This window comes from Globicephala melas, chromosome X (assembly GCF_963455315.2).
Source record: "Globicephala melas chromosome X, mGloMel1.2, whole genome shotgun sequence".
In the NCBI taxonomy this organism is placed as follows: Eukaryota; Metazoa; Chordata; class Mammalia; order Artiodactyla; family Delphinidae; genus Globicephala; species Globicephala melas.
In genome coordinates, this window is record NC_083335.1 from 113,782,993 (window position 1) to 113,801,366 (window position 18,374).

The window sequence follows — 18,374 nt, forward strand, 5'->3', positions numbered from 1 at the left end:
TACTGTGCGATTCCAACTATGTGACATTCTGGAAAAGGCAAAATTTTGGACACAGTTAAAAGATCAGTGTTTGCTGGTGGGAGTGGTGGGGGCAATGACTAGATACAGCACAGAGAAATTTTAGTGCAGTGAAAATACTCTGTGATATTACAGTGATGGATAGATGTCATCATACATTTGTCCAAACCCATAGAATGTCCAACACCAAGACTGAACCCTAAGGAAAGCTGTGGACTTTGGATGACAGTATGTGTCAGTGTAGGTTTATCCTTGGTAACAAAGGTACCACTCTAGTGAGAGATGTTGTTAATGGGGAGGCTGTGCATATGTGGAGGCACGGGCTGTAAGGAGATCTGTACCTTCCTCTCAATTTTACTGTAAACCTAAAACTGCTCGGAAAAAAAAAAAGCTAAGTCTTTTGAAAACCTGCCAGAGAATGGATACCTCTAAGGACCTCTGGTTCTAGCAGAAGCTGGAAAAGGGACAGTTCCACCACTATGGCACCGCTCTGGCTATCGTGAGCTCAGGTATTGAGTGCCGTGACAACAAGGAAGGAGCAGCAGCCTGGAGGCTCAGTGAATGTCAGTCTTCACTCTTACAAAACTGTGAGAAAAAGAGCTTAGCCAAATGGGGGATGTCCATACCCATCGAACTGTAGAAATGGAAGAAAGGGATGCACGCAGTTGGTTGGACATCTGAAGGGGTGTGTGCCTCATCAGTGCCGTGCACAGCTATTTCCAGTCCTCCTTCCACGCAGTGTAAGACTGGAGGGTAGCCAAGCCACGTGATTGCTTTGGCCAATGAAATGCAAGCAGAAGCTTTTCAGAGCCTGTGCACAATGATTCCTTTTTCCTTGGCCCCTGCAATGCTAGTGCTTGGATGACGTGAGGCCCTGGACGGTGAGCCCCGTCAGTCTGCGTGCGTGAGGCTGTGGAGTTCAGCCTGCAGCCGCCCACATGGTAGTGCAGTCCCACAAGGGCCATGGAGAGTGAGCAGGAAATAAACCTTTGCTGTTTAAAGCCATGACCTTTTAGAGTGACTCGCACAGCCCAACCTAACTTCTCCTGACTGGTGCAGAAAGGGACGGCTGAAGAGAGAGATGCAGCTTCCGAAAGGCTCAATAGGATGCGGCTTAGTAAACGGTCAGAGCAGTGCCATCTCCTCTACCTGGAAATCATAACTCAAATTTATAGGATGCACACTCTTGCTGAAGGGCTGCAAGTAGCCCACAGATACGCTTTGTTTGGCCAGGTTAGTATGATATTAGTTTAAAGATTTAGATCTGGGAGATGGGATGTGAGTGTGATTTATTTCCTTCTTAACTATATTACTTACAGCATCCTCGCTTGACTCAAGTACTTGCCTACGTAGCCCCTGAAGGCATTTGGGTTTGCAACCCCTGGCGGTCCATGCATCAAACCCGTTGAGAGAGACTAGGACAGGCGTGACCATGTTCACGTAATAGACATGAAAACAGAGGCTCTGAGAGGTCCAGAGGCTTCAACAGTGACCCAGCAAGTCAGTGGCAGAGCTCAAGCCTGAACCCGGGACTCCCGATGCCTCTGTGCAGGGCAGGCTGCAGATGCCCGACCCCGGAGACTGCTGCTGCTGCTGCTGCAGTCATCCCAGGAGGTTAATCCATTGATTGCATCCTCCACTGCCTCATCAGCCCACACACTGCCTGAGTTTATCACCAAGCAAATTCCCATTTGTTTTTAACGGGAAAATCACGCCATCCTGAAATGCCTTGAACGAAGCTCTGCAGTCTCAACAAACAGCTTGCCTTCTAAATCCATAAGCTAAACACAAATCTCTTTGCATTCTTTCAGCCAAGCCATTGTAGCTCTTTTTCTCTTTAAGTCCGAACTTTTTCGTGATGAAGACAGCCAAGCGGAGGAAATTAAGGAAATGACTACAAGGAAATATCTCCAGGATACACTGTACTATTAAGTGCAAAAAAGCAAAGTGCAGAAGAGTATGTATGGAATGGTCCCATCTGTATAAATGAAAAAAAAAAACATGTTTTTACATATATGTACTTCTATTTATAGATGCAGAAGTGTCCTTAAGGATATGCGTGAAATATTACAGTAGTATCTGGAGAGCACACTCGGGTCAGGAGTGGCAGAGGCAGGCAGTGTCCATGCCCCAAGCACTCAGGCCTTGGCAACCCTAACCACTGCCCTGCATGACCCGACCGGAAGGCTCCCTCTGGCTACGGAGCCTTCTGAGTCCACGCCCTGAGCAGGTGGAAGTGCCCAGGAATGAACACCCCTCAATCAATGCTCAGTCAATGACTGATGGGATTTGGTGGAGAAACACACTGACTCCTTTACCTCTCTGGCGGGGTGATTCTGAGATAATCGGTGTGTGCTCTACACTGGCTCCCAGAGTGCGGACATGCCTTCCTTTCCTGTCTCACCTTCCCACTCCCTTATCCTTCCAAATCCATGCCAAACCCTGTGTGAGGGCTGCTTTCTGAAGGAACAATGCCGTCTAATAGAACTGTCTTCGATGATGGAAGTGTTCAGTGTCGGCACTGTCCAGTCCAGCGGCCAGGAGCCAAGTGTGGCATCTAACTTTAAATTGCTTAAAATTGAAAATGCAGTTCCTCAGTCACATGGGCCACATTTCAGGTGCTCCACTGCAACGTGGACAGCACAGAGTGGAACACTTCCAGCATCACACGAGGTTCTATTGGACAGTACTGGTTGGCATTGGGGGAAATGAGTATAGATCTGTACCATATGCACCGAGAAGCAAACAGATGTTTTTAAAGGGGGAAAAGGTATGATCTCACCTCTGTGAGGCCCTCTGACATCTATGTGTGGGGTCTTTTGGTGAAGCCTGATTCTGACCCAAGCATTCTCCTGTCTACTGCCTAAACCTAAACCCTTTCCATTCTCAGCTAAGGGAAGGGCTGCTGCCAGCCCATATGGCAGCTTTATGCACATAAGACCAAAGCGCCCCTCCCTCCCGGTGGATGCGGGCCCATGCCAGTGCACGCCGGACCTCAGCAGTGCCACCAAACAGGGCAATGAAGAGGTTCTTCATCGTTCTTCTTTCTGCATTTCAAGCCTTCCCTTGGTAATGAGAACAGGCAGAATGGCAGGGCTTGCGTGTACAAATTGGCAGGAGGAAATACCAAGAACAACAATTTTTAAAAAGCAACACTAAGGGCTTCCCTGGTGGCGCAGTGGTTGAGAGTCCGCCTGCCGATGCAGGGGACACGGGTTCGTGCCCCGGTCCAGGAAGATCCCACATGCCACGGAGCGGCTGGGCCCGTGAGCCATGGCCGCTGAGCCTGTGCGTCCGGAGCCTGTGCTCCACAACGGGAGAGGCCACAACAGTGAGAGGCCCGCGTACCACAAAAAAAAAAAAAAAGAAAGAAAAAGCAACACTAATAATACTACAAGTAAAAAATATGATCTTGGGACTTCCCTGGCGGTCCAGTGGTTAGGAGCCTGTGCTTCCACTGCCACGTGCCTGGGTTCGATCCCTGGTCGGGGAACTAAGATCCCACAAGGTATGTGGCACGGCCAAAAAAAATTTTTTTAATAAAATTTAAAAAATATATATGATCTTATCATACTACTATTAATTTTCAAATAGCTCAGATATTCTACTAAAGGAATTAATGCTTGTCTCAACTTTTTTCATATATGCCTTGACAATGGCCTGATTATGTGATTGTGCCCATTTAGTGACAAATGTGGCTCTCTCTAGTCTGTGTAACTGTAGCAATACTACTTATGAGGATGATGAAATTCATGGCCACTTACAGTATCTGACTATTATGTAATCCATCCATATGCAATGTCCAGAATAGGCAGATCCCATACAGACAGAAAGTAGATTGGCGTTTGCCAGGGGCTAAGGAGATTGAGGGGGAAAGGGAATGGTAATGAGTGTGGGGTTTCTTTGGAGGGGGGTGATGAAAATGTTCAAAAATTGATCGTGGCGATGGTTGCACAGCTCTGAATATACTAAAAGCCATTAAATGGTACATTTTAGATCGCTGAGTCATATGGTATGTGAGTTATATCTCTATAAAGCTGTTATAAAAATGCTAAAAATATATATAAAGAAGGTCTTATCTACAGTGAGAAGGAAATTTTGCACTAAATCTCTATAACTCCAGTCTTTGAACATCTCAACATTTTGCTAAGTTTCTACCGAATATAGTCAATAGCTTCCCTATCCTCTGTGTTACGAGCTTTGTTCTTAGTAAATAAGCTTTACCTCTCAAGCTGCTCTTAACTCGGAGTGTAACAGTTGGCACAAATTCAAGGGATTCTGTAACCCAGTTCTACCACCTTTCTGTAGGGCGTCATAGCACTGGAGATGGTCCCTCCCATCTTGAACACTTTTCAACTCTAACACTTTCTTTCCATGCCCTTCATGTGTGAAACAGCCATGACTTATTACTCCTGTAGTGACTCAGATCATATTCTAGTTATCTTGGCTTAAGCTGGTACACCTCATCTCTCTGATCTAGATATTCCCTTTCAGGAAAATCAGAAAGTTCGGGGGACCTAAAATGTCATCGCACTTGAATTGTGAATGCACAGGTTAGTGTTCAAATCTGTTGACTTATTTGACAGCTCCCTTTCCTGCCCCTGAGAGGTCTGTATTGCTTGAGTTTTCACTGACAGTCACATGCTAGGGGTACAAAACCAAGCTTCTGCCCTCAAGGAGCTGCAGGCTATCCTGGGGACACAGATGAGTATGACGAAAAAATATTCTCCCCTGTCACCCTACGCTACCCAGTCATTCATTAACTCAGGGAAGGGATGAGGACCTGAAATAGAGAAGCTGAGTCATCTATGGGTTTTTGAGTTCCAAAAGCCTCACACTCAGAAGGGATAAATGGAACTCGTGTGTGCAAATACCATTGATGGTGGAGAATATGAGATAAATTAAAGCAGTGCTTTGTCACCCTCTCGCAGCCACTCTGCCCCACTAGATAATTCCCAGGAGGGAGGGAATTGGCTGAGGGGCAGTTATACGTGCAGAGATACATTTTGGGTTTTACACCCCCTCCCTCAGAAGAGCCTGGAGCAGACAGAGGACAGACAGAAGCTGTGGCAGACACCATTGGTTGATGCTGTAACAAGGTGCTGAGCCCCAGGGAATGAATCACGCTTGTTCTAAACCAGCCAAGGTAATCCTGCTCTTTGCCAGTCGGCGGTTTTGGGGGTGCCCTGTGTCCCAGTTCTGCCCAGTGAGTTGTTAAGGAGCAGGGTTCCAGAAAGGTTTTTCCTCCTCGAGAGAAAGCAGAGGACCACTGCTTCCTGCTTTGGATGCAGTCACGGAAGAATGTGATACTTAGCACCGCAGCAAGTATTTTAGGACGAAGAGAGGGAAGCCAAGAGAATGGCAGAGAATTAGCCTGTCTACTTCCAACCTTCTTGTCATGTGAGATGATTCAGTCCATACTTCCTGCCTCTCGACATGCCGCCAAAAGCCTTCTAACTAATACCAATCCCACACAGGATTCCTAGAGGAGGCGGGAACAAGACCCCAGAAAAATATGGCCCCATGGTCTCTGGCAGAGGGGTCTCGGGCAGCCAGTCATAGGCACCACCGGCTGTTCCCCATGTGTCTGAGGGTGGCAGAAGGGGACGGTGTCTCAGGGAGCTCCACAGAAGTTCCCATGGACAGTCGCTTTTTAAAAAGACTATTAAAAAATCACCACATTGCACAAACTTGCTTACATTTCAGCAGAGCCCAGTGAACACTTCGCTGTGGGTTGGCACTGGTTCTAAGGACCAGCATTTGGGAACAACACATGGAGGACACATCCCACTGATCAATTTCTGTCTCACTGTGGCAGAGACTGCCAGTTGTACCACAATATGCAACCTTTTTTTTTTTTTTTTAATTTTATTTATTTATTTTTGCGGTACGTGGGCCTCTCACTGTTGTGGCCTCTCCCGTTGCGGAGCACAGGCTCCAGATGCGCAGGCTCATCGGCCATTGCTCACGGGCCCAGCCACTCCGCGGTGGGTGGGATCTTCCCGGTACCGGGGCACGAACCCGATGCAGGCGGACTCTCAACCACTGCGCCACCAGGGAAGCCCCTGCAACCTTCTTTCTTCCATAGTAATAGAAACCCTGATTTTTAGCTGGATGCATGGAAAGACTACATTTCCCAGCATACCTTGCGATTGGGTGTGGCCATGTGACTGTGTCCTGGCTAATGAGGTCCCATGGTTGCTGCCAGATACCTCCTTTAAAATACAGCTGGCACATGCCATTGTGCAGCTTCCTTCTTCATCCCTTCACTCTCCTACTGCCCAGAGTTCCAGTGTGGTGGCTGGTGTCCTGACCTTCATGTTAGACCGTAGGTGGAAGGTCACAACACCCTGGGGGTTGGGGAGCAGTGAGATGAAAGGAGTCTGGATCAGCTCTGGACTACCCTGTCTTGACTTTTACGTGACAGAAGTAAATTTCTATCTCCTTGACCTCTTCTGATTTAGGGTCTTTGCTACCTACAGCTACACCTAATCCTTTCTGATACATGCACCCTTCAGCCATACTGTGAGAAAGCCCTATGTCAGGACAGTCAGGATCTGGGCTGTTCAAGATGGAGAGCAGCCATGGTAACTTCCTCCCATCATCAGCGCACATCCTCTGCTCCCCTTAATCACGTTTATAGTAACTTACTTTGTCTGACTTTTCTATTTCCCTACACATAGTTACTTTCTGTTTTCTGTTAGAACCATTTCGTGAGATGATTCAAGCTGTTTTTTTTTAAGTACAGTAGAAATGGAAGTAGTTACCAAATAGAAGCAACACAAGTAGCAGAGAATCTCGTTGTAACCATGCATGCAGTGAAAAGCAAAGGCGTATAAAAATCAAGTTTCTAAAAAGAAACCATAAAAGGCATTACTGTTCTCTCATCTGTGATTCCTTCTGCTTTCCCTGGGGTAAATGGCACTCCCTGTGCAAGTCTCTCTTGATGGTGGACATGCACATCTGTTATTTCTGTTTTAGAATATGATATGTCTCTTTGGCTCACAAAAGGCGATTGTTGCCCAAGTGATGAAAAGAAGAATATTAATCCATCATGAGCATTTTCCAGCACATAGAACTTTTCTGTCATGTTTCCAGCAAAACAGTTTTGTGTACTAATTAGAAAAACAGATTTTTGATACAACATTCTATATTCTGTACTTAGTCTTGTTTCATATAAGGAAATAAATGTACTGAATAACTATAGCCGCAAGACACCCGTTCCACAAATTGGGCATTGTTTCAGTCTTTCACAGTAATTTGTTAGGTTGTGTTAAGAACCTAAGGAAGTAAGTTAGTGCATAGAAATAATAATTATCTGTCGTGTTTAAGAGCCTGATCAATTGCCACCCTCTTTCCACCCAAGTTCAGAACCAAGTGAGAAATAAATTTAGGAGTCCAACCGATGGAGATGGAAATATCAATTTTGTTACTGAAGAGATGATTGAAGAATGTGGCCTTAAATCCAGGGGCAAGTGGACTTCCCAATACATTCCCACTGATTTGAACTCTGGGCTCCACTCTTTCTGGGGCAACGCTCACCCCATAAGCAGCTCCTCTCGTAGTGGAGAGCAGACCTACTCTATGGACCCTCTATGTGGGCAAGCAAATCTGAAAGAGAAATAACTCAAGAAACCCTGAGCCAAGCATGTTCATCTTCTTCTTCCAAATTCACCAAACGGATGTGCCACTCCTTCTCTGGGGAGAGATGATTAGTCAGGTGGGGGCGTGGAGAGAAGCTGGACTTGTCCACATGTCCTTTTCCCTCCTGTAGCAGACCCTGTTCCTGCCCTGCCTCTATCCATCAGGATTTACCACTCAAGGCTGACTTCCAACTGCCTGTATTGCTATCTTTTTGCTCAAGGGATTTCTCCAAAGTGAGGGAAGCAGCAGCCCACAACCAGTAACTGATGGGAGTTGAATACCCTTGCTCCCTTGCCCATCACATAGATAACTCTGTGGTACATGTTCTCTGATGCTTCACAGAGCTTTCTGGTGGGATTAAATCCCAGTCACCTGCAATGATAGTCGGCCGACTCAGTAACATACTCTTCTTTTTTTAATTGAACTATAGTGGGTTAACAATATTGTGTTAGTTTCAGGTGTACAGCAAAGTGATTCTCACACACACATATTTATAAAACATAGTTCCCTGTGCTATACGGTAAATCCTTGTTATCTGTTTTATATATAGTGGTGTGTATCTGTTAGTCCCATACTCCTAACTGATCCCTCCCCTCCCTCTCCCCTTTGGTAACCATCAGTTTGCTTTCTATGTCTATGAGCCTGTTTCTGTTTTCTAAATAAGTTCATTTGTATTATTTTTTAGATTCCACATATAAATGATATCATATAATATTTGTCTTTCTTGGTCTGAATTACTTCACTTAGTCTGATAATCTCTAGTTCCATCCTTGTTGCTGCAAATGGCAATATTTCATTCTTTTTTATGGCTGAGTAATATTCCATTGTATATATACGCCACATCTTCTTTATCCATTCATCTGTCGATGGACACTTAGTTTGCATCCATGTCTTGGCTATTGTAAATAGTGCTGCTATAAACACTGGGGTGCATGTATCTTTTCAAATTAGAGTTTTCATCTTTTCTGGGTATATGCCCAGGAGTGGGATTGCTGGATCCTATGGTAACATTTTTTTTAGTTTTTTAAGGAACCTCCATACTATTTTCCATAGTGACTGCACCAATTTGCATTCCCACCAACAGTGTACAAGGGTTCCCGTTTATCCACACCCTCTTCAGCATTTATTATTTGTAGGTTTTTTGATGATAGCCATTTTGACTGGTGTGAGGTGATACCTCTTTGTGGTTTTGATTTGCATTTCTCTAATAGTTTGCGATGTGGAGCATCTTTTCATGTGTCTATTGGCCATCTGTATGTCTTCTTTGGAGAAAAGTCTGTTTAGGTCTTCTGACCGTTTTTTGATTGGGTGTTTTGTTTTTTTGATATTGAGTTGTATGAGATGTGTGTATATTTTAAAAATTAAGCCCTTGTTGGTCGCATCATTTGCAAATATTTTCTCCCGGTCCATGGGTTGTCTTTTCATTTTCTTTATGGCTTCCTTTGCTGTGCAAAAGCTTATACGTTTGATTAGGTCCCATTTGTATGTTTTTGCTTTCATTTCTTTTGCCTTGGGAGACTGACCTAAGAAAACATTGCTACGATTTATGTCAGAGAATGTTTTGCCTGTGTTCTCTTTTAGGAGTTTTATGGGGTCATGTCTTATATTTAAGTCTTTAAGCCATTTTGAGTTTATTTTTGTGTATGGTGTAAGGGAGTGTTCTAAATTCATTGATTTACATGCAGCTGTCCAGCTTTCCCATTACCACTTGCTGAAGAGACTGTCTTTTCCCAATTGTATATTCCTGCCTCTTTTGTTAAAGATTAATCGACTGTAGTTGTGTGCATTTATTTCTGGATTCTCTATTCTGTTCCATTGATACATATGTCTGTCTTTGGTGCCAGTACCACACTATTTTGATTACTGTAGCTTTGTACTATTGTCTGAAGTCTGGGAGGGTTATGCCTTCAGCTTTATTCTTTTTTCTCAGGATTGCTTTGGCAATTCTGGGTCTTTTGTGGTGACATGTAAATTTTAAGGTTATTTGTTCTAGTTCTGTGAAAAATGTCATGGGTAATTTGATAGGGATCGCATTAAGTCTGTAAATTGCTTTGGGTAATATGGCCATTTTAACAATATTTATTCTTCCAATTAAGAGAATGGGATATCTTTTCATTTCTTTGAATCACCTTCAGTTTCCTTTATCAATGTTTCATAGTCCTCAATCTTTCACCTCCTTGGTTAGGTTTATTCCTAGGTTGGTTTTGTTTTGTTTTGTTTTTGAAATAATTTTAAATGGGATTTTTGAAAATATTCTCTTTCTGATATTTCATTGTTAGTATAAAGAAATGCAACAGATTTCTATATATTGATCTTGTATCCTGCTACCTTGCTGAATTCATTTAATTAGTTCTAAAAGTTTTTGTGTGGAGTCTTTAGGGTTTTCTATATAGAGTTTCATGTCATTTGCATATAATGACAATTTTACCTCTTCCCTTCCAACTTGGATACGTTTTATTTCTTTTTCTTGTCTGATTGCTGTGACTAGGATTTCCAATACTATGTTGAATAGACGTGGTGAGAGTGGGCATCCTTGTCTTATTCCAGAATTTAGCAGGAAGGCTTTCAGTTTTTCACCATTGAGTATTTTATTGGCTGTGGGTTTGTCATAAATGACTTTTATTATTGTTGAGCTGTGTTACCTTTATACCCACTTTGGTGAGAGTTTTTATCATGAATGGATGTTGAATTTTATAAAATGCTTTTTCTACATCGATTGAGATGATCATGTGGTTTTTGTCTTTTCTTTTGTTGATGTACCCACTTTGGTGAGAGTTTTTATCATGAATGGATGTTGAATTTTATAAAATGCTTTTTCTACATCTATTGAGATGATCATGTGGTTTTTGTCTTTTCTTTTGTTGATGTGGTGTATCACACTGATAGGTTTGCATATGTTGAACCCTCCTTGTGACCCAGGAATAAATCCAACTTGATCATGGTGTATGATGCTTTTTATGTGTTGTTGGATTCAGTTTGATAATATTTTGTTGAGTATCTTTGCATCTATATTCATCAAAGATATTGGCCTGTAATTTTCTTTTTTGGTAGTGTCTTTTTCTGGTTTTGGTATCAGCGTGATGGTGGCTTCATAGAATGACCTTGGGAGTGTTCCTTCCTCTTCAGTCTTTTGGAAGAGTTTGAGAAGGAGCGGTATAAGTTCTTCTTTGTATGTCTGGTAGAATTCTCCAGTGAAGCCATCCAGTCCTGGACTTTTGTTTTCAGCGAGTTTTTTAAATTACAAATTCTATTTCACTTCTAGTGATTAGTCTGTTAAATTGTCTGTTTCTTCTTGATTCAGTTTTGGCAGGCTGTATGTTTCTAGAAACTTGTCCTTTTCTTCTAGGTTGTCCATTTTGTTGGCATAAAACTGTTCATAGTATTTTCTTATGTTTTTTTTATTTCTGCAGTATCAATTGTTATTTCTCCTCTTTCATTTTTTATTTTGTTTATTTGCGTCCTCTCTGTTTTCTTCTTGGTGAGCCTGGCTAGAGGTTTGTCGATTTTGTTTATCCTTTAAAAAAGACAGCTCTTGGTTTTACTGATTTTTTTTCTGTCATTTTTATCTCTGTTTTATTTATTTCCTGTCTGATCTTTAGTATTTCCTTCCTTCTGCTGACTTTAGGCTTTGTTTGTTCTTCTTTTTCTAATTCCTTTAAGTTGTAGGTTAGGTTGTTTATGTGTGATTTTTCTTGTTTTTTGAGGAAGGCCTTTATTACTGTGAACTTCCCTCTTAGGACTGCTTTGGTACATCCCATAGATTTTGTAGGGTTGTGTTTTTGTTGTCATTTGTCTCAAGGTATTTTTTTATTTCCTCTTTGATTTCATCGTTGACCCATTGGTTTCTTAGTAGCATGTTGTTTAGTCTCCATGTAATCATTTTTTTTCTCATTTTTCTTTCTGTGGTTGATTTCTAGTTTCATGCCATTGTGGTCAGAAAAGATGCTTGAAATAACTTCTATCCTCTTAAATTTGTTGAGGTGTGTTTTGTGTCCTAGTATGTGGTCTATCCTAGAGAATGTTCCATGTGTACCTGAAAAGAATGTGTATTCTGGTTTTTTTGAATGTAGTGTCCTGTAGATATCAATTAAGTCTAACTGTTCTATTGTGTCATTTAGGATCTCTGTTGCCTTATTGATGTTCCTTCTGGAAGATCTGTCCATTGATGCCAATGGGTTGTTAAAGTCTCCTATTATTGTATTTCCATCAGTTTCTCACTTTATGTGTCTTAGTGTTTGTTTTATTTATTTAGATGCTCCTATATTGGGTGCATATATGTTAATGAGTATTGATTGTTTTATCATTGTATAGTGTCCTGCTTTGTCTTTTTTTGTAGCCCTTGTTTTAAAGTCTATTTTGTCTGATATGAGTATTGCTACCCCTGCTTTTTGTCATGACCATTTGCATGAAATATCTTTTACAATCCTCTTACTTTCAACCTATGTGTGTCTTTCTCCCTAAAGTGGGTCTCTTGTAGGCAGCATATTGTAGGCTCTTGTTTTATTATACAGTCTTCCACTCGTTGTCTTTTGATTGGAGCATTTAGTCCATTGGCTTTTAAAGTCATTATTGATATGTATGTATTGATTGCCATTTTAAACCTTGTTTTCCAGTTGATTTTGTATTTCTTCTTTGTTCTTTTCTTCTTTTCATTTTTCCTTTTGTGGTTTGATGGTTTTCTTTTGTATTATGCTTGAATTCCTTTCTTTTTGGTTTTTGTGAATCTATTGTATGTTTTCAATTTGTGGTTGCCCTGTTTTTCAAGTATGTTAACGCATAACTATATATACTTGCTTTAAACTGATAGTCATATAAGTTCAAACACATTCTAAAAAATCTACATTCTCTTACTCCCCTCCCCACATTTGGTGATTTTGATGTTCTCTTTTACATCTTCATGTTTATCCTTTGCTGTTCATTGTGTTTATAATCACCTTTACAAAATTTCTTGATTGTTTTTTAATTTATGTACTGGCTTGCTTAAGTGATCTTCAGTCTTTTTCTATATTTGCCTTTCCTACTGTGATTTTCCCTTTCCTATAGATTCTTGCTTCTTTTCTATTTAGAGAAGACCTTTCAATATTTCTTTTAGGATAGGTTTAGTACTGCTGTATTCTTTTAGTTTTTGCTTGTCTGAGATTCTTTGTCTCTCCTATTCTAAATGATAATCTTGCTGAGTAGAGTATTCTAGGTTGCAGGCTTTTCCTGTTCAGGATTTTGAATATATTTTGCCACTCTCTTCTGTCTTGCAAAGTTTTCGTGGAGAAATCAGCTGAAAGCCTTATGGGGATTCCCTTGTAACTGACTCTTTGAAAAATACACTCTTTATTGGCTGTCTTCCTTACCCATCTCACTCCCCACTCTCTAGTGTTTCTAGCTATTGCCACCCAAGTAAGCTACTTGTTCTCAAGTATTTATCCAAGGTCTTCTTCTAGAGTAGGGGTCAGCAAACTTTTTCTATAAAGAACCAGATAGCTAACATATTAGGCATTGCAACTACTCAACTCTAGTGCAAAAGCAGACATAGATACATAGACCATATGTAAACAAATGGGCATGGCTATGTGCCAATGAAACTTTTTATTTACAAAATCAGGTGGTGGCCAAAGTTCCCTAGCCCCACCAGGGAGAGGAGGAAGCCAAGGACAAATAACGTTCTAAAGGGGTTTGGAAGCCACATTCTCATTTTGTGGAAGTAATTTAGTGAAGAGCTGATTATTTGACTAAACACTTATTAAATTTCCAGAAGTTATCATAGATGCCTTAGAGATTTTCTTTGGAAGATCTCTGCCTGTGCAGTTACTTTTTTGTGTGGCATAAATAATATGTTAACCTGTTACCACTGACAACATTGGTTTTCTGTAGCTAGGGAGTCTTGAGTTGGCAGCCTGCTCAGCTTAATGACTTAATGTCCTTTTTTGGCAGATGTGTTGCTGTTACCATGACATACCTGTGTGCTATACCCAGGGGGAGGGTTGGGCCGAAACTGCAGGCACACATTCGGGTTGATCACCTTGGCTTCCAAGCCGTTCCGGGTGGTGCTCAGTGTGGGGCGAGAGCATCATATAGGACCATGGCGCTTAGCAGCATTGTTTCTTTGGAGTCCGTGTAATGGAATATATTTTTCAAATATTGATATTTGCATTTTCTGTAACAATTCCTTATAAATAAAATGAGGTAAAATTGTACATTTAAAGTGGAAACCTTAATAACACATTTGTAGTTCCTTTTAATGCAAAAAGTACCAGTAAGCATTAAAAACAAACAAACAAAACATCAGGTGGTGGGCTGGATTTGGCATATGGGTGAGGCCATAGTTGGCTGACCCCTGATCCTGAGGAATCAAGCTATATCATCCCCTGTATTAGTTCTCTAGAGCTATGTAACAAATTACCGCAAACTAAGCAGTTTAATACAACAAAAATTTATTATGGGTCAGGACTCTGGGCACAGTGTTACTGGGTTCTCTGCTCAGGGTCTCACAGGGTTGAAATCAAAGTTTTCGCTGGCCTGCATCCTCATCACAGGCTTGGAATGCTCTTCCCTGCTCACTAGTTGTTGGTAGAATTCAGTTCCTTGCAGTTACAGAACTGAAGTCTTAGTTTTCTTGCTGTCTGTCATCCAGGAACCATTTTCTCCTCCTAGAGGCTGTCCACAACTCCCTGCCATGTGACCCTCTCCACAATAGTGCAGTTTTCTTTAAGTCCAGAAAGAGAATTCTTATTTTAAAGGGCTCCATTAATTAGGTCGGCCTTCCCAGGATAATCTCTGTTTTTATTTACTCAAAGTCAACTGATCAGGGACCTTAATTACATCTGCAAAATTCCTTTACCTTTGCCATATAATGCAACCTAATCACAGAAGAGATATTCTGTCATATTCATAGGGTCTGCCTGAACTTGAGGGGAGGGGATTATACAACATGTGTTCACTAGGAGGCAGACATATTGGAATTCTGCCTACTACACTTTTTGAAAATGGAATGGAAATTCTCTCCCCTTATGGAAATATGCGGAGGGCAGAACAAGTGCCCCCCACTCCATAAAACAAACACCTGTTGAGTACCCACTATGCGCCAGGTGCTGCACTAAGCAGTTTGCCTGCATCAACGCTTTTCAGCCTCACAGCAACTTTATGCAGCACGCCCTATTTTTATCCCATTTATAGGTGGGTAAGTTCTGCAGAGTGACAGAGCTAGAATGGAGTGATCAAAGAGTAAAACCCAGAATCCTGACTCCACAGCTTATGTTCTTACCCACTTTTTCATACTGCCTTGCCTCTGAGAATTTACATATAATTCTCCACACCCCCAGCATAACCCATCTAATGCAGACAGTGTCATACTGCATCAATTTCAAAAATAAAATTCAAAAAACTTTTTGGGACTTCCCTGGTGGTCCAGTGGTTAAGACCTGTGCTTCCACTGCAAGGGGTGCTGGTTCAATCCCTGACTGGGGAACTAAGATTCCGTGTGCCACGTGGTGTGGCCAAAAATTTTTTTTAAATAAAAATTTTGAAAACAAATTCGAACAATATTCACACAAAGAGTGTTGCAGACAAACCTTTTCTTTAACTAGAATTAATCACTTGTGCTGAATATAAATGAAAACTCAAGGCTCAGGTTGGAAAAATGATATAACCAATATTGCATTCTTCTTGCTTACTTTCTCAGATGAAACAATGACAGTGAAAGTCAATAAGGAAAGGGGAAAGGAAGGAATCAAGTGTCAATAAAGCACCTACTATGTGCAACGCATTACAGCCTTTATTTCTTTTAAGCCTGACCTCAGCCCTGAAACACTTGTTATTAGTCTTCTTTTGCAAATGAAACTGTACTTAGAGAGTTTGAAAAGCCTGCAAATTATCACCTAATATCTGTTCTCCCCTTTTTCCTGAATAATAGAACACTGGATTCCTTCAGGGTAAAACTATGATCAACTAAAAGACCACATTTCCCAGTCTTCCTTGCAGCTAGGTGTGGTCATGTGACCATGTTTTGGCCAGTAAGAGCTAAGCAGAAGTGTTATGTGGGACTTCTTGTGAGGCTGCTTAAAGAAAGCTAAATCAATCAAGAGTTACACTTTTTGACCTTTCTTTCTTACACCTTCCTGCTATTTGGAATTCTAGCATGATGGCAGGAGCTCCAGGTGCCACCGTAAATCACGAGGTAACCTTGAGATGGAAGCCACTTGCTAGGAGGATGGAGCAGGAAGGTGCAAGGGCTTAGGTCCCTGATGATCATGGAGCCGCCATGCCAGCCCTGCAGTGCACAACTCTGGAATTATTAATTTTTTTTGGAATTACCTTTTGTGAGAGGGAAAAATACTCTCTTTTAAACCACTGTTATTTAGGGTTTGCCTCATATATAGCTTAATAACGATAAGCTATATATAGCTTATAGATGGAGAGGGATTAAATAACTTTCCTAGGTCACCCTGTAGTAATAGATTGAGAATGCAAACCTGGCTGTCACAGTCTACAGTATGCTTGGGGCTAATCATTTATGTCTTTTTTTTTTTTTTTTTAATTTTTGGCTGCATTGGGTCTTCGTTGCTGCGTGCGGGCTTTCTCTAGTTGCAGCGAGCAGGGGCCACTCTTCGTTGCAGTGCACGGGCTTCTCATTGTGGTGGCTTCTCTTGTTGCGGAGCAAGGGCTGTAGGTGCGCTGGCTTAGTAGTTGTGGCTCACAGGCTCTAGAGCGCAGGCCAGTAGTTGTGGCGCACGGACTTAGCTGCTCCGCAGCATGTGGGATCTTCCCAGACCAGGGCTCCAACCCATGTCCCCCGCATTGGCAGGCAGATTCTTAACCACTGCACCACCAGGGAAGTCCCTCTATGTCTTTTGATTGGAAAGTGGGGATGTTACTTTAGTTGGGAGATGAAGATATCCTCATATGACCTCGTGGACTTTGATCTTTATTTCATGGATTCTCTTTTGATTCCAGCTTCCAGCCTCTGCAAAGCTCTTTTTGTTATTACTAACAAAGATAATATGAGTGAGGAGTAAACTGTCTTCCATAGTTGAACTTCAGTGCTCTACAATTAGGACAATTTTTAGAGTGTAATTTAACTGCTTTTTTTTTATTGTTATAATACATGTAACACATGCACATTGTAAGAAATGAGGACCAGAAAGGGGCTATAAAATGAGAGGCAAAGTTTTCTCTCCCCCAAGATAGACCCAACTCCCACTACCCAGAAGTAACATTATGGATCTTTCCAGAAAGTTTTTTATACATGTACAATAATATATACGGATATATATTCTATTACAAATGGAAATACACTACACATGTTGTTTGCATTTACTATATCTTACATCACATAATTGCATATAAGATCCCAGGTCATTTATTGAATGGCTATAGAGTATTCCATTGTATGGATGCAGAATAGTTTATTTAATCAGTGTTTCCTTATTGGACAATTAGATTTTTATTTTTTTAATGCAAACAGTGCTACAGTGTATATCCTTGAATATACATCTTTTTTCACTTGTCTCTATAGTACAGATTCCTAGATGTGGAAGTGCTGGATCAAAGAGCATGTCTAGCTTTAATTTTCACAGAAGTTGCCAAAGTGCTCTGCAAAGAGGTCGCTTGAAATTACCCTCCCCAACAGTGGGTGAGAGCACGGACTTCTCTTCCTTGCCTGTAGCAACTATTAGCAAATTGCTGGATCTTTGCCCATCTGATATTGAAAAAATGTATTTTCTTGATATTTGAATTTGCATTTTTAAAGTCGTAAATGAAAGTAAGCATTTTGTCACTATTTATTGGCCATTGGGATTTCTTGTTCTGAGAACTGCTGATTCATGTCCTGTCTCATTTTTCTGTTAGTGTCTTTACCTTTTTCTTATTGATTTATAAGAGCTTTTTGTAACTTTAGGAAATTAGTCGTAAGTCATATAGCTTGCAAAATTTTCAATAGTATGTGTTGTCTTTTTACTCTGTTTTTGGCAATTTTTCCTGCAGGGGTTTTGTTATTTTTAGTGAAATATATTAATCCTTTCTTACATATCTTAATTTTGTGTCTTGCATAGAAAGGCTGTCCCCATGATTACAAATTAATTCCCCCCAATTTTAGTGTTGGATTTTTTGTGATTTATTTTTTACGTGTATATCTTTGGTCCATCTGATGTAAGAGACATAGAGGTTTCATCTTATTTTGTCCAAGTGACTAGACAGGTATTACTATTCTTGAGTAATCGATATTTTTTTCTTATTTTGATTTCATATGTGACTTTCATTATATTTTAAATTTTCATATGGATTTAGATCTGTTTCTGAACTCTGTTCTGTTCTTCTGCTCAATCTGTTCTTCATCCAGAGACCAAACTGTTTTCATTATTGTTGCTTTATAGCGTTTTACTATTTAGTAAGCTAATAACACCTTTTACCCGTTAATCATTCCCCCCACCAGAGTTCTCCTAGCCATTCTCACATGTTTATTTAAACCAATAAATGTTGAATGAGCACTCACTATGGGTCAGGCTGTGATCTAAGCACTGGGGATGCAGCAGTGAACGAGAACAGGGAAAATCTCTGCCCACATTATGCTTCCATTCTAGCTGTGAGAGAGAGAGAGACCAATTAGTCAAATACAAACAGGGTCAAAGTGTGGTAAATGAGTTGGACAGAGACAAGATAAAGAAGGAAGATAGGAAGTGGGGAGAGTGCAAAACCAGGTGGGCAGGGCAGGGCTCATTGAGCAC